General features: G+C 47.5%; 1 protein-coding gene across 5 annotated transcripts in view; it reads right to left on the reverse strand.

The window, feature by feature from the left end:
• The window catches only part of ILF3 (interleukin enhancer binding factor 3), a 33,594-nt gene extending 22,701 nt beyond the window's left edge, over window positions 1-10,893 (reverse strand). For 3 of the 5 annotated variants that reach the window (XM_012790614.2, XM_012790613.2, XM_012790612.2), the window contains exon 1: window positions 10,679-10,893. The gene's annotated coding sequence lies outside the window, so the exon portion shown is untranslated. The remainder of the gene's footprint in view (window positions 1-10,678) is intronic. The other 2 variants (XM_012790617.2, XM_012790616.2) reach the window with 1 other exon arrangement.
• Window positions 10,894-18,495: the final 7,602 nt, after the last annotated feature.

The following is an 18,495-nucleotide window of genomic DNA, read 5'->3' on the forward strand; positions in this document are numbered from 1 at the left end:
ATCTCAAAACTCCTGGGCTCAAGCAATCCTGTTGCCTCAGCCTCCCGAGTAACTGGGACTACAGGCATGCGCCACCATGCCCGGCTAATTTTTTCTCTATATATTAGTTGGCCAATTAATTTCTTTCTATTTATAGTAGAGACGAGGTCTCGCTCTTGCTCAGGCTGGTTTCGAACTCTTGACCTCAAACAATCCGCCCGCCTCAGCCTCCCAGAGGTACTAGGATTACAGGAGTGAGCCACCGCGCCCGGCCTGTGCCACCTTTTTTGAATGTTTGAACATTTTCATGAGATGCTACAAAAATATAACTAAAACTGATACAGCACATTAAATTTATTCAAATTCCTAAGTCCATAGATCAGGCATCCGCAAACTATGGCCCACGGGCCACATGCGGTGTTTTTGCCCGTCTGTTTTTTTACTTCAAAATAATATATGTACAGCGTGCATAGGAATTTGTTCAGTTTTTTTTAAACTATAGTCCGGCCCTCCAATGGTCTGAGGGACAGTGAACTGGCCCCCTGTTTAAAAAGTTTGAGGACCCCTGCCATAGATACTTAAAAAAAAAAAAAAAAACACCTTATTTGCCACATTAGAAATGTTTATATTCCGTTACCACTGTTAGTATCACCGAAAAAAATAAATAAATAAATAAATAAATAAAAGAAATGTTTATATTCCAACTTTACACTCTGAAAATTGTTAAAGAACTCAAGTTCACCCCCAGTTAATGCTGAGAATTTCTAATAAAAACACCAACTGACAGATTAGAGGGGGTTAGAAGTAGAAAACCACCCGGGAACAAGATTATCACTGGGTCAAAATATTGCCCTGAGGAGAAGCTCTGCCATTTTTCCTCCTTTGCCAGCAAAGTAAATGTCTTTCTCCTCCTCCACAAAACATTTGTCCTTGTTATTCTGATTCGGCCTCACGGACAAGTGCCAAGTTCTGGATAACATATTCCACACAATATGGAATATAAAATGTGGAATAGAAACATAGTAAACAAAGCATAAAATAATACAACGGAACTGAGATCAAATATACCAATAAATGTAAATGTGTTTTATTCACTTATTAAGAAAAATATTTTAGAAGCTATCACAAATAAAACCAGCAATATGTTGTACGCAAAAGACACATCTAAAACAAAGAGATTCTCAAAAGTTAAAAATGGAAGGATGAGCAAAGCTATACCAAGCAAATGCATACAGAAAAGAAAGCAAGGTGGCTGGATTTAGTCATTCCACAGTGCACACAACATATCAAAACATGTTGTACATCTAAACATAAATAATTATCAACTTAAAAGATAAAAACTAGAATAAATTTAAAAAATACATGACCCCTAGCCACCCGCAGCAGCTCATGCCTGTAGTCCCAGCTAGTTGGGAGGCTGAGACAGGAGGATCACCTGAGCCCAAAAGTTTGACGTTGCAGTGAGCTACGATCTTGCCACTGTACTCCTGCCTGGATGACAGAGCGAGACGCTGCCTCTCTAAAAATCACCCCGTCCAAAATGCACACGCCCCCAAGACACCTGTCTTCACATAAATGTATGTCCTGCATGTAGGTGTCCATCTGCTGTCTTCACTGTTAAAAACAAGAACCCTAGGCATCCTTTTGCTACAGTGAGTGTGCTCGCTTCATCTTCCTCTGCTCTGAGAGGCAGGCCCACAAGGGGACCACCCTCCCCCCAAGGACCTTGATGGAGTTTGCCTGGCGCTGACCACCATGCTTGGCCTGTGTGTTGCTGTCCATTCACCCTGGGGCCCTCCTTCCTTAGACCAGGGATGATGGCAGTGTCTCCTGATTCATGCAGACAAAGCAAGTAAGAGTACTAATTATCTGGATTAAAACAAATGTTTTAACAAATGTTTAAAAACTGGAATTTTTAAAATTTTAAAAACTCCTTTGCAGGGCAACAAACCCGACCTCATTTATCTCTACGTGAGCCCAGATCCGTCATCCAAGCAAGCCTCAGAGAATCCATCTCGCTGACTGACGCAGGCATTTTCAGAGTGAGCAGAAACCTCTGAGAGGATTTTCACTGAGGAACTGCTGGCGAGAAGCCCACAGCACCCACCCACACCCAACACTCCGCGGCCCCTACCAATCTAACTTTAAACGAAAGCTGTGAAACGCTGAACAAAGCTGCTCCTGAAGCCACGTCATGATTCAAACCTGGGCACCAGCAAAGCTCGACTCCCTGGAAAGAAACCCAAGGCAGGAACAAGTGGTAAGTAAAGTATCAGGATTTTAAACATGACCTCTGTGTGGTCTGGGATGTCCTAACACGCAGGGATCAGGTTTCTTTCTTTTGTTCCTGCAACCAGCCCACCCACAGCAGGCAGCTACAGAACCTTAACCACAGAACATTATGCTTGCGGCGAGATGGCCATTTTTCTGACCTCTTACTAATTACAATATGAGGTTCGTGGCACTTGCTGTTGGAAAAGAAACATTCCCGAGTTTAGCATGCATGGATCAACAAATGTTCGTGGAACTAACAGACATATCGGCAACACCCTAAAAGGTATGGCCCCACCTGTCTTCAGGGGTATTCCATAAAATCTTACAGCCTTCCTTCCCATCCACTCTGGGGAATGGTCCTGACTGGATGTTTATCTTTGAGACCCAATTAGGCTCTGCACTTTCAGACTCAACCCAGCTCCTGGTTTCCTGTCCTCTGCAGCCTGCCTATCCTGGGCTGTGAATTGAAACAATCCACATATACCAGTCTCTTGGTGACTCCTTAAACTTTTACATAGCCACATTATCAAGGACACAACGAAAATAATTTAAACAGAGCAAACTAGCCAGGTGATACAAATCTACAATCTGGTTATCAGATGTGTGTGGTGACTCATGCCTGTAATCCTAGCACTCTGGGAGGCCAAGGCAGGAGGACTGCCTGAGGCCAGGAGTTTGAGACCAGCCTGGGCAATAGTGAGACTGTCTCTACAAAAACTAAGAAAAATTAGTCAGCCATGGTGGCGTGAGCCCATAGTCCTAGCTACTCAGGAGCCTGAGGCCGAAGGCTCGCTTGAGCCCAGGAGTTCAAGGCTGCAGTGAGCTATGATCATGATCCTACACTCCAGCCTGGGTGACAGATTGAGACCCAATCTCCAAATAAATACATACATATGCAAACTAAAATAAAATTAAATCTGGTTATCTCTATTAATTTAAAACCCCAACCCAAAGATAAGTCAGGTGCAATTATTCCTGGTTTGGTCTGCAACAATGCTTTTACAGGTCCACAAAGAGAGATGCCGAAGTTAGGAATTAAGATTTTAACAAATATTTTCAATCTTTACTGACTCTTCCATTTTTATTTATATTACTTCTAAGTATATTTGTGGCATTAACACCTTTCTTGGCTGGGCCCAGTGGCTCATGCCTGTAATCCTAGCACTCTGGGAGGCCCAGGCGGGCGGATTGCTCGAGGTCAGGAGTTTGAGACCAGCCTGAGCAAGAGCGAGACCCTGTCTCTACTATAAATAGAAAGAAATTAATTGGCCAACTAATATATGTATAGAAAAAAAATTAGCCGGGCGTGGTGGCACATGCCTGTAGTCCCAGCTACTCAGGAGGCTGAGACAGGAGGATTACTTGAGCCCAGGAAATTGAGGTTGCTGTGAGCTAGGCTGACGTCACGGCACTCACTCTAGCCTGGGCAACAAAGTGAGACTCTGTCTCAAAAGAAACCACTTTTCTTATGAAAAATGGAGATGGTATATAATAACTAATTAAAAAGATATTTCCTGGATAAAATATATAAGCTGCAAATACACTTTGCTCCCCAAAGTGTTTCTGGAGACCCAGGATATGCCAGGCCTGCTTGTACTGTGAAGCGCCCACAAGTCCAAGAGACAGAAGCCTGAAGCCAGGGATTAGTTCTTTGACTCTCCAGCCTGGAGAGTCACTATGTAACTATGGAACTTCCAGCAAACCACTTACCTTTTCAGGGGTAGGTCAAAAGTGGTGCAAATACCACCTGCCTCACAGCTGCAGATAGGAAGGATTGTAAGTGACAATGTAGGAAAAGTTTAAGGACTATAATACTACAAATGAAAAATATTAAAAAAACTACGGGCCGGGCGCGGTGGCTCATGCCTGTAATCCTAGCACTCTAAGAGGCTGAGGCGGGAGGATCGCTCAAGGTCAGGAGTTCGAAACCAGCCTGAGCAAGAGTGAGACCCCATCTTTACTAAAAGTAGAAACAAATTAATTGGCCAACTAATATATATAGAAAAAAAAAGTTAGCAAGGCATGGTGGCACATGCCTGTAGTCCCACCTATTCAGGAGCCTGAGGCAGTAGGATTGCTTGAGCTCAGGAGTTTGAGGTTGCTGTGAGCTAGGCTGATGCCATGGCACTCACTCTAGCATGGGCAACAGAGTGAGATTCTGTCTCAAAAAAAAAAAAAGAAAGAAAGAAATTGGTCAACTAAAAATATATAGAAAAAATTAGCCGGGCATGGTGGCACATGCCTGTAGTCCCAGCTACTGGGGAGGCTGAGGCCGGAGGAGGACCGCTTGAGCCCAGGAGTTTGAGGTTGCTGTGAGCTAGGCTGACGCCACGGCATTCTAGCCCGGGCAGCAGAGTGAAACTCTGTCTCAAAAATAAATACATAAATACATAAATAAATAAAATTAAGCTGCTACTCAGGAGACTAAAGGATGGAGGTTTGTTTGAGCCCAGGAGTTCAAGACCAGCCTGGGCAACATAGTGAGATTTCAAGTCTTTAAAAAAAAAAAAAGATTTAATGCTCTTGGATGAACCAATAGAAACACTTTAATATCTGCCTGTGAGAGAACACAGTTATCACAGAAAAATGTTGAATATGACTCCAGGTGGGAATTAACAAACCTTTCCAGCATGCTCTTTAGACAGCAAGGTTGGGGTAAGAAAAGCAAGCCTAGAAAACGTTCCCACACCTGGCTGGAGGCAGAGGTAACCCTTCCCAAAACCTCGTGTGCAATTTAATGTGTTCACTTCAAACAGCAATTTTTCCTACTTAAAGAAAAAAAGACCATCTCTCAAAGGATGTTATATAGTAACAGACAGACATATGAATTATTACAGTAGTAAAGGGGACCCTTTTTTAAGTGAAACATTTTTACTCTGAAATAATTGCAGCTTCACATGTAGTTGTAAGAAATAACAGATCCTTCTCTCTACCCAGCTTTCCCCAATGGTAACATTTTGCAAAACTGTAGCATAAAATCCTAACCACAATACTGACATTGATACAAAGCACAGAGCGACAGGGCTGCCAAGGCACAGGGATCCTCCCTGCCGCCCTAGTGGAGTCACGTCCACCTTCTAACCTCCCCCATCCCTAATCCCCGGCTGCTGCTAATCCATTCACCATTTCTACCGTTTTGTCATTTCCAGAATGCCCTGGAAATGGAATAGCAGAGTATGTAACCTTCCAGATTTGGCCTGTTTCACTCAGCACAATAGCCTCAAGTTTCATCCAAGATGCATATGCAACATTAGAAGGTTCTTTTTTTTGCTAAGTAGTATTCCCACAGACGGATGTACCAGTTTGTTTAATTAGCCATTCACTGGCTGAAGAACATCTAGGTTGTTTCTAGTCCTTGGCTCTAATCAATAAAGCTGCTATGAATATGTGTGGATGAGTTTTTGTGTGAACATAAATTGTCATTTCTTTGGGATAAATGCTAAAGAATATAACTGCTAGGCCTTATGATAGCTGCCAGTTTAGTTCAGTAAGAAACTGTCAAAAATGTTTTCCAGAGCTAAAGCCTTGAGTTTTATTTAACTTTTTTTTTGAGACAGAGTCTCACTCTGTTGCCCACGCTAGAGTGCCAGGGCATCAACTTAGCTCACAGCAACCTCAAACTCCTGGGCTCAAGCAATCTTTCTGCCTCAGCCTCCCGAGTAACTGGGACTACAGGCATGCGCCACCATGCCCGGCTCATTTTTTGTATATGTTTTTAGTTGGCCAATTAATTTGTTTCTACTTTTAGCAGAGACAGGGTCTCACTTTTACTCAGGCTGGTTTTGAACTCCTGACCTTGAGCGATTCTCTCGCCTTGGCCTCCCAGAGTGCTAGGATTACAGGCGTGAACCACCAAGTCCACCTAAGCCTTGGGTTTTAAAAAACAAACTCAAGGCCGGGTGCGGTGGCTCATTCCTATAATCCTAGCACTCTGGGAGGCCCGAGGCAGGTGGATCGCTCAAGGTCAGGAGTTTGAAACCAGCCTGAGTGAGACCCCGTCTCTACCAAAAATAGAAAGAAATTAATCGACCAACTAAAAATATATATAGAAAAAAAAATTAGCCGGGCATGGTGGCGCATGCCTGTAGTCCCAGCTACTCGTGAGGCTGAGGCAGGAGGATCGCTTGAGCCCAGGAGTTTGAGGTTGCTGTGAGCTAGGCTGACACCACGGCACTCACTCTAGCCTGGGCAAAGAAGTGAGACTCTGTCTCAAAAAAATTAAAAATTAAGTAAAAAACAAACTCCATCAACTTCAGAAGTGATTCAATTCCCCCCTTCTCCTCTTCTATCAGTTTGCACAGACTGCAAAGCAGTGGTCGCCAGCAAGCAGCCCACAGACCTCCATGCTTGCTGGCCAGCCATTTACTCCTTCCTGTAAGGATTCTGCACAGGTCACCCACAGGACAAATATTTATTAAGCTATGAGCCAAGGGGCTGGGCTACTTATTTCCATATTGGTGATACTTGAGGTTTTTTTCCCCTTAATTTTGAACACACAGCAATTATTAACCTGCAAAAAATCTACATGTACCATTGAGAAGCAAACCTAACCTGCAACATTTCATTCTTTAAAAACACTCTCAATCATCATAAGAGAAAGTACTTTAAAGGCGAGATTGATTCGTCTCCAAGTAAGACTTGGAAGTGGCTTGGAAGATTGATTCATCTCCAAATAAGACCCTTACCCAGGCTGGGTGCGGTGGCTCATGCCTATAATCCTAACACTTTGGGAGGCTGAGGCAGGAGTATTGCTCAAGGTCAGGAGTTTCAAACCAGCCTGATCAAGAGGGAGACCCCATCTCTACTAAATATAGAAAGAAATTAATTGGCCAACTAAAAATATATAGAAAAAAATTAGCCAGGCATGGTGGTGCATTCCTGTAGTCCCAGCTACTCAGGAGAGTGAGCAGGAGGATCGCCTGAGCCCAGGAGTCTGAGGTTGCTGTGAGTTAAGCTGATGCCATGGCACTCTAGCACGGGCAACAGAGTGAGACTCTGTCTCAAAAGAAAAAAAAACAAACCTTACCCTTGAGAGCTTGAACCCGAATCCTAATGAATGAAAATATGGACAGTGGTTTGGCATGTTGAAGAAAATCTATCATGAACTTCAAAGTGCCAGTATAATCACTTCTCACTAATCACCTAAGATTATAAAAATAATTTGGAACAAATTATTTAGTATTTAATAATTTGGAGCAAACACTTTAGTAAAAGGACACACATTCAATTTTGTCACTAAATGTTCCTTGGTGATTATATATGGTCCACAAAAAATGGTCCTTAGATAATTAACACATTTTCCTTTTAAAACTAGTAGCTACACTTTTAATTAAATTTCAACTGGACATGGCTTTCACAAGACATCTTAAAATAGCAGATGTTAAGCATTGGAATTTCCAATTGCTATTTATAATGGGATCACCTGTGAAGTGCTGTCTGGGAAAAAAAAATCTCAAAGGTATTTAACAGATCATAAATATCATTAAAATTTTTTTTTAATCAGGCTAGGGGAGTTGGCTCACTTGGATAAACCTAGCACTCTGAGAGGCCAAAGCAGGAGGATAGCTTGAGGCCACAGAGTTTGAGACCAGACTGACCAAAAGTGAAACCCCATCTCTACAAAAAAAATAGAAAAATGAGCCAGGTGTGGTGGCATGTACCTGTTCCAACTACTTGGGAGGCTGAAGCAGGAGGATCACTTGGGCCCAGGAGTTGAAGGCTGCAGTGAGTTATGATGATGCCACTACACTCTACACAGGGAAACAGAGCAAGACTCTGTCTCAAAAACTATAAATAAATAAATCACTAAACTGATGAGGCTTCCTAACACCCACCTGGCTATCCTGCTTTCACTGTCTTTTCAGCACCAACTTGCCCTATATAATAATGCAGGGAGGTCACCTACATGTTTCAGATAAAACTGCCAAATGCTGCAGCAGTAAACTGAATTCCACCTTCAATCCTTCATGGCCCCAACCCTCTTCACAAATTCACTGTGTGTAGACTCCAGTCAAACCACTAGCTACCGCTAACTCCAAACCCTTCCAATGGAAAAAAAATCAAATCTTCCTCTCCTAGGACTGTTAAGGGAAAAAGAAAAAAAAATCCAATAAACAGAACCCAGAAAATCCCATTTCCTGCAAAGGTTATTAAATAGGTCACAATTTCTTGGGCCAGAGATGCTAACACTAAATGTTAACATTTACACATCTTTCAAAATGGCACAATGTCAATTAACTTGCTGACAAAATGTAGCAGGATGGCAAATCCAAGATATATAAATGAGGAAAGCTGTCACTCCTCTGGGGCCATGAAAGGTGATCATAAGAAACTGCGAAGGAGCATGAAAGAGGTGGGGAAAGAAGCCTCTCCAACCCGAAGAAAATTTCTAAAGCCCTTTTCAAAAGTAAGAACACTTCTAATCCCACATCTTGCTAAAGCCTAAAGACATATAAGATGTTCTGTCTACTGTTTTACCCAAAGAGGCTGTCTCATAGAAGGCTTTTTCCCCATCAATGGCTCCACCTGTCCCAACCTGCAGGCCTTAACCAGGGAGCACCGTATTTTTGTGATCAAAATGAGCAGCTGCTGTCAATGTGGTATTTGACAGTAAGAGCTTGAGAAAAATAACAGCTTTAGATTTCTCACTCAGGAATATGAGCCTCTAAAACTATTAAGAATACTAAAAGAAACTAAAAGAAATTTTGCCTGCAGGCACCAGACAAGTCTCCATCAGGAAAAACAAAGAAAAACTGCAAACAATTAGGCACCTCTCAGTTACAGAAAGAGGCTGTCCAAGCTCCAGGAAGATTGGGAGACTGATAAATCAGTGCCCAGTGCTGGCAGGACCAAGTCTGGCAATCATGGCCAGCCATCAACCTGAACTAAAGAATACTCCAGGCAGCAGTAGGGCCTGTACAGATTCCATTCACAATCCTAGGACCAAGAGCTACCCACACAGGCAAGAGACAGAGACCCACCACTACTGGACAGGAACAGTAGCACCTCCCAGTGTCCTGGGCCTTTCTCCCTCCTTTCCAGCTGTGAATGAGGCCCTGGTTCCCACACTTCATTCACCGTCTGAGCGGCTGCAGTAGCTACATCCCACGAGACCACACACAAAGCATCGCACACAAAGCATAGTGGCAGCACTGTGAGCAATCCTTGGAGATTCCCAAACACAAATACCTGAGGAAAACAGAGCTTAAAGTTCCAAATTTGAATCCTAACTTGGGAAGGCACTTCATGTTCTCTCCCATGGACCCCAAATTTTTTAAACAGTAACATTTTCAAAGCAGATTCAGAATGACTGAAATATCTAAGTCCAGAAAAGGAAGATTTAACACTAAAATCGATGCTTCTTCGCTGATCCATCACGTAGCAACTTAAAATTTTGTAAATATTGAGTAGAGATCGCTTACTCTCCCCCAGTTTGGACACTGAGCTGAAGGACAGCATGCAGAGCACCGTAAACCCCAAATAATGCATCCAGGCATAGGACTCACTGGGGCAGAACCCCGTAAGTAGCCACAAGAACCTCACTCAACTACTTGAGAACACAGGTAGAAAGACATTTTAAGCACCCACGTTTGCGTAGCAATCCTGGCAGATTACAGTGCACCCAAACATCGCACCGTTTTAGATCGCCGTTTGGAGGGAAGATACAAATCTTAAGTAATCTGGAAAACACTCAACGTCAATGAAAACACCTGAACTAAAGAAAAGGAAACCTTAAACCCTCCCAAGTTTGAATCCTGATCTAAGGGAGGCCTGGCTGACCAGACATTTGGGAACCTGGAGAACCCACAAAGGCTTCCTCTGCAATCCGCGTAGGCAAAGGGTTTACAAGGAGGGGGTCCACCTCTCCGCGCCCTGTGAGGACAAAGGAGGCGACATTTCCCGCCTCGGGAACAGGGGACCGTCCTGGAACCCGGGGCAGGACTGGGACAAAGAGGATGAGAGGGCGAGGAGGAGATAAGCCCTCGCCAGGATGCTCGGGGCCCGAGGGGGTGTGTGCTCCAAGCACGTGCGCGCGTAGCCCAGGCGCCGCCACAGACAAAGCCCGGCCCGGGGTAGGCGGCGGTCGGGGACCCGGTGCGCGCGCACCCCCCGCGCGTGGCGCCGCCGCGGGCCGAGGGGCCGCGAAGGGGGAGCGGATGCGCGCGCACCGGGCCCTCGCCGCCGCCGCCGCCGCCGCCATTTTGTTTCCTCGGCACAATGGGGGAGAGTAACGGCCGAGGGCGGGAGCCAGGCCGGCGAGAGAGGAATGAAGCAGGCGCAGGGGCTGCAGGACCCGGCGACGGCAGAGGGTGCGGGGCGCCTTCAGCCTCGTCACCGCGACCCCTCAGCGGGGACCAAGCCGAGAAGGAGAGCGGGGGGGAGGGGCAGAGGCGGGAGCGGGCCCGGCCGCCACATTGACGCTTACCTTGTCGGCGTCCCCTTTCCCGACCGCAGCCGCCGCCGCCCTCCTGCCACAGCCCGCCGGGGTGTCTCCCCCCAAAAGCCACGCGGTGCGCGTCGGGCTGCTGAGTCCAACTGCAATGGCGAGAAGAGGAGGAGGAGGAGCCGGGACCGGGGGCGAGCGAGCGGGCGGGCGCGCGCCGGGGAGGTGCGGGGGCACGTGACCTGCCGGAGCCCCGCCCCCTCGCCGCCGCGTTGCGGCTCGACGCAGGCCCAGCCCGAATGGGAGGGCGGGGTGAAAAGATATTAGGGGGCGGGTCTTAGTCACGTGAACAGGAGCGTGGGGTTGCGTGGGCTGGTCACATGGCGCCGGTCTCTTTTCCTCCCCTTTCGAGAGCTTAGCTCCGTCATGTGACAGTGGCGAATTCCGAGGCCTCCTGTTCCACATGACAAGGGCTTTTGCTCCTTGGCAACATAAGTAGTTCTGCATCACGTGATAAAGTTGCTGCGCTGGTTTGGCAATGGCGGTTTTTGAGCTGCCCTTACCACGTGACGCGGGGCAAAGGTGAGGGGCGGGGCCTCTGTGAGGCTGCGCGAGTGCACGCATGCGCGGCAGCCATCTTACGACCGTCGCTCTGAGTACTTGGGCGGAAGTGCTCTGAGAGTCCGGCGTGTGAGTGTTTCTTAGGGACCGAAGCGCGTTCTGGGACTTTCGGCCTCCAGCGGAGGTCAGCGCAGTGCTCGCATCTCCCGCGGAAGGTGAAGAAGGCTAGAGGTGTGTGCGAGTCCCAGCTCCTTGTTGCTGCCCCGTGAGCCCGCTCCAGTGAGCGTCGCGCTTGTTTGGTCCTGCAGACCTTACTTAGTGTAGCGGCGACCTGGTCGGGATCCACCAACCAACTCTCCCCTTTAACAGATGGATAAACTGAGAGCCAGGCAAGGAAGAGATCTCATCCAGAGGACTCACGGGAGAGCCGGGACTGCGACTCATGGCGCTCGGCCACAAACAGCTCCGGGGGTCCTAAGTAAAGGCACCAGTGACCGAGTTCCTTCTCCTTAGGAGCGTAGTATCGTTGAATCCTCTCAGGCACCTTGAGGGGTCCCCGTTGTACAGTCTGTGCTAAGCCCCGCTCTCTTCCAGGGTCACGTTGGCGCTCAACGGGCATAGTTCTGCAGCTTGACAGTTGCCCGCGTTGCAGGGATTTGGAGCAAGAAGCAAGGAGTTCTTAAAAATGGGGGAAAGTTCAAGACTTACAGCTTAATAACGGTTCTTCCTTGCAAAAATGTAGGGACGGTGCAACACAGAAAAGGATACAAGGATCCAGTGCCTACCTGGGTTTGAGTCCTGTGTGATCAATGACAATGCACCTCCCTGAGCCTCCGTTTCCCTATCTACGTAATAGTGATGATTTATTCTTTTTATAAAGCACTTCGCACAATTATTTTTGCATAACAAATACGCCCAAACTGATAGCTTTTATAAAGAAGGTAAGCTGTAAAATACGATTACAGAAATAGGTGCGTGCTGCACCCATTGCTCTTCTATTTTATTTACATTTTATTTAGGATTTTTAATAGGTAATATTTTCACGTGTTGTAAAGTGTCATATGTGCAAAACAATATGAGAGAATGAAATCGATCTCCTTCCTTCAGACACCCAGTTCCCCTCCCTCTTGGCAGGAAGGGTAAAGTTTTTTTGTGTTATCAGGACGCATAACCGTATTTTTATTGCTGTTTTTCACAAAAATAGGTGTTTTATTCTATATCAGGCTTCGATGGGTTTTTTTGTTTGTTTTATTTTTCACTTTCTTTGCCGCAGAGAACCGTCTCACAAATAGAGCTTGAGATTGAAGAAAAGTGTGGTAAAATGAATGGGCACGTATACAGACAAAACTGATTTAAGTTTAGACTGTTCAGAGTCGTTGTGATGGTAGTGGTGGGTGATAGAGCCTAAACTGGCTTTTAAACATATTAACTTTATTGGAAGCCTTAGCTCAGAGACCAACAATGTCTATTTGACACCAGAGGGAACAGGCTCAGTGGCTGGGTGAGTTGCCTAAGCTAACAGCGCTACCAAGTGGCAAAACAAGGATAATTTCTAGTTTTCCATCTCCAAGTCCAAGAGGCCCTTCTCAGGAAGGCCCAAGGTTGTGGCATTTCCAGTAAAGGGCAGGTAGGAGCATGATGAGGAGCCTTGGAGTTGAATCAACCCAAAATCTCCATGGAGGAGCCCAGGACTGAGAGCGTTGCCTGAGTGCCCAGCATGGAGTAAGAGCTTGAAAAGCAGTCGTGGTTATGATTATTGCCTATTAGACCACTGCCCCATCCAATCAGAACTCCCTTCAATGTGCAGTCTTGTCTGGGCCCACCCCTAACCCTACCCACCAGGAGCTGCTGGGTGTGAGGTTGTTAGCCCTTCATGCTCTGTGTCTCTGCTGTTTCTCTGGTCACCAAAAAAAGATGGAAGACCCCAGATATGATCTGCCCTCTCTTGTCCCTGTGCTGCTACCCTGACCCAACTTCCCACCACTGTCCTTGCCTTTCCACTACTCTGGTCACCGATCCCCTATGTGCCACCATTGTCTCACCTCTTTGCCTCAGCGGCACCCCCTGTCATCCGTGATCTCAAACAACTAGCCTCAAGCGATCCTTCTGCCTTGGCCTCCCAAAGCGCTAGGATTACAGGTGTGAGCCACCTCACCTGGCCTCCACAATTCTTTAAGTTAAAAAGAAAAAAAAAAAGGAAAAAAAAAAAAAAAGATGTCCAGGTGTGGTGGTGTGTGCCTGTAGTCCAAGCTACTCAGGAGGCTGAGGTGGGAGGATCACTTGAGCCCAGGAGTTCGAGGCTGCAGTGAGCTATGACTGTGCCATTGCACTCTTGGCCAGGTGACAGAATGAGAACGTGTCTCAAATATAAAAATCAAAAATATGAAATGAAAGCTAAGTCAAACTGTGGCAACATCATTTGAGCCCCAGGATGCGGGAAAACATTCACAGAGCCATACACAGTGATGCCATCATTTGGGCCACATGGGGGACCATGACCACCTTGATTGAATTCCCCTTTTCCTTATGAGGCCGTCCCTGGGGCCCTCTAGTTCCTGCTGCTCTCCCTCTCACGGCACCTATTTGTGGCTTTTCGCCTGGTGGGCCTCTGCTCCCCCTCTGTTCTAAGAGAGCTGCCTTTGGGGAACCGCCCCTGTCCCACTCTGCTCCTGCCTCCCAGATGAGGCCATCTCACCGGCAGCCTCTGCGGGTCAGGCGAGTCAGAACCCCACGTCTCCCACAGCCCAATGACTAGTTCAGAGATGGCATCTCACCAAGACAGGCCAGGGGAGAAGCAGCCCTGGGACTTACCTCTGATCATCTGAGGAAACATCATGTCTCTGCTGGGCAGCTGGGTGGGCAGGCTGTCCACCCAGGATTTACAACTTGCGTGTCCTTTCACCCAACACCATTCATTCATTCACTCATTCAAGGACCCTCTCACTGGAAGGGCTTTGCACTGGCTGTTCCCTCTTCCTGAAACACTGTTCCCTCACTTCTCTCAAATCTCTGCTCAAGTATCAACTCCTCAGCCCATGTCTTAAAGTACACTACCAGTTACCCTGCTTTGTTTTTCTTGAAAGTGTTTATGGCCACCTATGATATATTTATTTTTATTTTTGTTTTTTGAGAAAGAGTCTCACTCTGTTGCACGGGCTAGAGTGCCGTGGCATCAGCCTAGCTCACAGCAACCTCAAACTCCTGGGCTGAAGCGAGCCTCCTGCCTCAGCCTCCTAAGTAGCTGGGATTACAGGTGTGCGCCACCACACTCAGCTAATTTATTTTATTTTTTATAGAGATGGGGTCTTGCTATGTTGCCCAGGCTGGTCCTGAACTCCTGGCCTCAAGTAATCCTCCCACCTCAGCCTTCCAAAGTGCTGGGATTATAGTCATGAGGCACTGAGCCTGGTCCTATTATATGTTTAGTTGTTTTTTATTTTGTTCCTGGCTAGAGGGTCAACTCTGGGACCAGGGAACACAGTTCTTGTTCATGCCCGTGTATTCATTATATAAACAGTGCTTGTTTTAGAGTGATCATCTACCACCCACTGTGCCTGAATCAGTACAATGTCACAGATAGCTGACCCCAAAGAGAATTCCCCCTTTCCTTTAAGTCATCTTTATTTTTTTTTTTTTGAGACAGAGTCTCGCTTTGTTGCCCAGGCTAGAGTGAGCGCCATGGCGTCAGCCTAGCTCACAGCAACCTCAAACTCCTGGGCTCAAGCAATCCTCCTGCCTCAGCCTCCTGAGTAGCTGGGACTACAGGCATGCGCCACCATGCCCCGCTAATTTTATATATATATATATATATATATATATATATATATATATATGTATGTATATATATTAGTTGGCCAATTAATTTCTTTCTATTTTTTTTATGGTAGACATGGGGTCTCGCTCAAGCTAGTTTTGAACTCTTAACTTTGAGCAATCCGCCCACGTTGGCCTCCCAGAGTGCTAGGTTTACAGGCGTGAGCCAAAATCATCATTTAAAAAAAAAAAAAAAAAATGCAAGTGGAGTGCAATTGTTCCTGTAATCCCAGAACATTGGGAGGCCGAGGTGGGAGGATCAGTTCAGGCCAGGAGTTCAAGACCAGCCTGAGCAATACAGTGAGAAATTTAAAAAATTTTAAATCAGTCAAGTGTGGTGGTGTACACCTGTAGTTCCAGCTACTAGGGCGGTTAAACCAGGGGGATTGCTGGAGTCCAGAAATTTCAGGCTGCAGTGAGCTATGATGACACCACTGCACTCGAGCCTGGGTGACAGAGTGAGACCCTGTCTCTACAAAAGAAAGTTGTTTTTTTTGTTTTGTTTTGTTTTGTTTTGAGAGAGTCTCGTTTTGTTGCCCAGGCTAGAGTGAGTGCCATGGCGTCAGCCTAGCTCACAGCAACCTCAAACTCCTGGGCTCAAGCAATCCTCCTGCCTCAGCCTCCCGAGTAACTGGGACTACAGGCATGTGCCACCATGCCCAGCTAATTTTTTTTTCCTATATATATTAGTTGGCCAATTAATTTCTTTCTATTTATAGTAGAGACGAGGTCTGGCTCTTGCTCAGGCTGGTTTCGAACTCCTGACCTCGAGCAATCCACCCGCCTCGGCCTCCCAGAGTGCTGGGACTACAGGCATGAAAAAAGAAAGTTTTTTAAAAGCTGAACAATCCTGATTGTATGCCTACAGCCTGGAATTCTCCCCCGAAGTGCAGACACACACAACCAAGCCATCTATTTGATAATTTCACTGGGAGATATATTCAGCAGGTCCAAAATAAACCTACACAGAGTGGACACTGTCTGCCAAGATCCCTGCAGATCCTTTTTTACTGTTTCTTTGCACCCTTGCCAGGGCTTTTTGTGCTTTTGCTGCCAACAGCGAGTACCTGCAACTCTTCTACAGCGGACTTTCCTTGGGCTCCGGGCCACGTTGCCAGTGCAACTTTGCCTACGCACTCAGAGAATCAGAAGTGCCCGTGAGTTTATGTTCCTTGGTGGCAGCCTTTCATCAATGACTTACTGGGGCAGAATGACTCCAAGGCTTAACTCGGGCTCCAGTGCTCAGGGCAGGATCAGGCGAGAGGCGCCCTCTGCAGGACGTTGTCTGACATTGCGCCCTCGCTTGGCTTTAACCTCTCCCAGCCCACATTGCCTGGGGTCTTCGCTTCCTCCCACGTTCTGCATGGAATCAGTCACGTTGGCTCCGTCTTCAAATCATATCCAAAATCTGAACACCTTTTGTTGTTGTTGTTTGGGACAGAGTTTTGATCTGTCGCCCCAGGTAGAGTGCAGTGGCGTCATCATAGCTCACTGCAACCTCTAACCCCTGGCCTCAAGCGGTCCTCCTGCCTCAGCCTCCCAGAGCACAGGGATGACAGGCATGAGCCACTGTGCCCAGCCGTTATATAATTACAGGCTGTGGGAAGTGCTAGGAAGAAAATAAACAGGGTGACAGTGGTCACCTAGAGCGGCAACTTTAGATAAGCAGGGAGGGCTTCCTGGAGGAGGTGATCCCCAAGCTGAGAGAGGAAGGATGAGAAGCTAGCCACACAACGAGATGAGTGGAGAGTATTTCAGGCACAAGTCCTGGGGTCTGGGTGGCTGGAGTGAGTGGAGCGTGTAACAGAGGCAGAGGGAGAGATGAGGGTGTGGAGGTAATGTGGAAGATGGGTGCTGGTGGGCTGCAGGAGGACTTTGGCTTCTGCCCTGAGTAAGGTGGGAGCCATGGAGGGTTCTTGAGCAGAGAAAGGGTTATGTCCTCACACGCCAGTGTTCACAGGTGCCTGCCTGCCCTTGTGGGGGGAACAGTGTATATCTGGAGGGAGACAGGAGACAGGACTGCACTGGTCCAGCTGAGTGACAATGAGGACTGGGAACTGAAAATGTGGAGAGAAGCGAGTGGGTTTTGGAGCTAGTTATGAGGTGGGAGGGGTTAACAGAAGCTGGGGTTAAGAAAAACACCAGATTCAAAGGACCCAGAGGAACAAGAACATCCACAAAGCAGTCAGTGCCAGGACAGGGTAGAGGCTGAGGAGGCTTGTGTCCAAATGCCTTCTGGGCCTCTTTAGACATGTCACCAAACCTCCCCCCCCCCCCCCGCTTCATTTCATCCTTAGTTAAACAAGGAGAGTCAACAGAAGTGGGGAATTGTGTGTGACAGGGAGAAAGTATTCAAGAAATGGTGTTTCTCTTTTTTCCATTTTGAGACATGATCTCACCCAGGTTAGAGTGCAGCGGTGCATTTATAGCTCACTGCAGCCTCTGACTCCTAAGCTCAGGCGATCTTCCTGCCTCAGCCTCCCCCAAGTAGCTGGAACTATAGGCACGGGCCACCAAGTATGGCTAATTAAAAAAATTTTTTTTGTAGAAACGGGGGTCTCACTATGTTGCCCAGGTTGGTCTCAAACTCCTGGCCTCAGGCCATCTTCCCTTCTCCGCCTGTCAAAGTGTTGGGATTACAGACATCATTGCCATGGCCAAAAAAGAGGCCAGGGTGGCAAGGGAGAGGTAGTTGCAGACAGCTGGCACCAGGGGGCAGCCCTGATCCTCCAGGGCGCAGGGCAGCCCCCAAGCTGCTGGGCTAGACAGTGGGGCTTCAGTTGCTTGGGGTGTGACCAAGGAAGTGGCAAGGCCACCGCTGCCTTCCAGACTCCAGGCATCAGAGCCTACTCAGGGCCATTTGTTCAGCAGGAATCTTCAGGAGGAACCTGAGCCGCTTGAGTGGTTGAATTCAGATGGAGACGGCGTCCAGCAGACCACGGGCTTCCTGCCCCCTCCTTCTTCCCCTTGGGAGAATCGCCCCAGCTCAGAGACTCCCAGAGCACTGGAAGCTGGGGTTCCCCCTACCAGGCGCCCACTCCCTGCTACAAACACGCCAGGCCTGGACCTGTACAATAGGCACTTTATTCGTGGTTGGAATGCAGTTACACGCAGGGGTGTGTGGACAGGACGGCAGGCGGGGCTGGCGCAGGCACAGGACACGAGAGACCCCAGGCTGGGGGCTCCCCCTCTCCGGGATCCTGGGACAGTGCTAATGAGCAGAGAGACGTGAAGTCGGGGGTGAGGGGGACTTGGAATATGGCAAAGGGGGAACTGGGAAACCAGGTCCCCTGAGTTCGAGAAGTTTGGCAAAAGGGTGCTCAAGGTGAGGTATGTGGGCAGAGGGGCCTGGTTTGCCCTCCACCGCTCCCCCTGAAACCATCCCTCGGGTGGATTCAGTTTCTTTTCTCTCTTACAAAGAGAGCTGTGTCAATAACCGGCAGAGGAAGGGGGAGAAATTCAGCCCAGCCGTGCCAGGCGGCCAG

This window comes from Microcebus murinus, chromosome 27, assembly GCF_040939455.1.
Source record: "Microcebus murinus isolate Inina chromosome 27, M.murinus_Inina_mat1.0, whole genome shotgun sequence".
Classification (NCBI taxonomy): Eukaryota; Metazoa; Chordata; class Mammalia; order Primates; family Cheirogaleidae; genus Microcebus; species Microcebus murinus.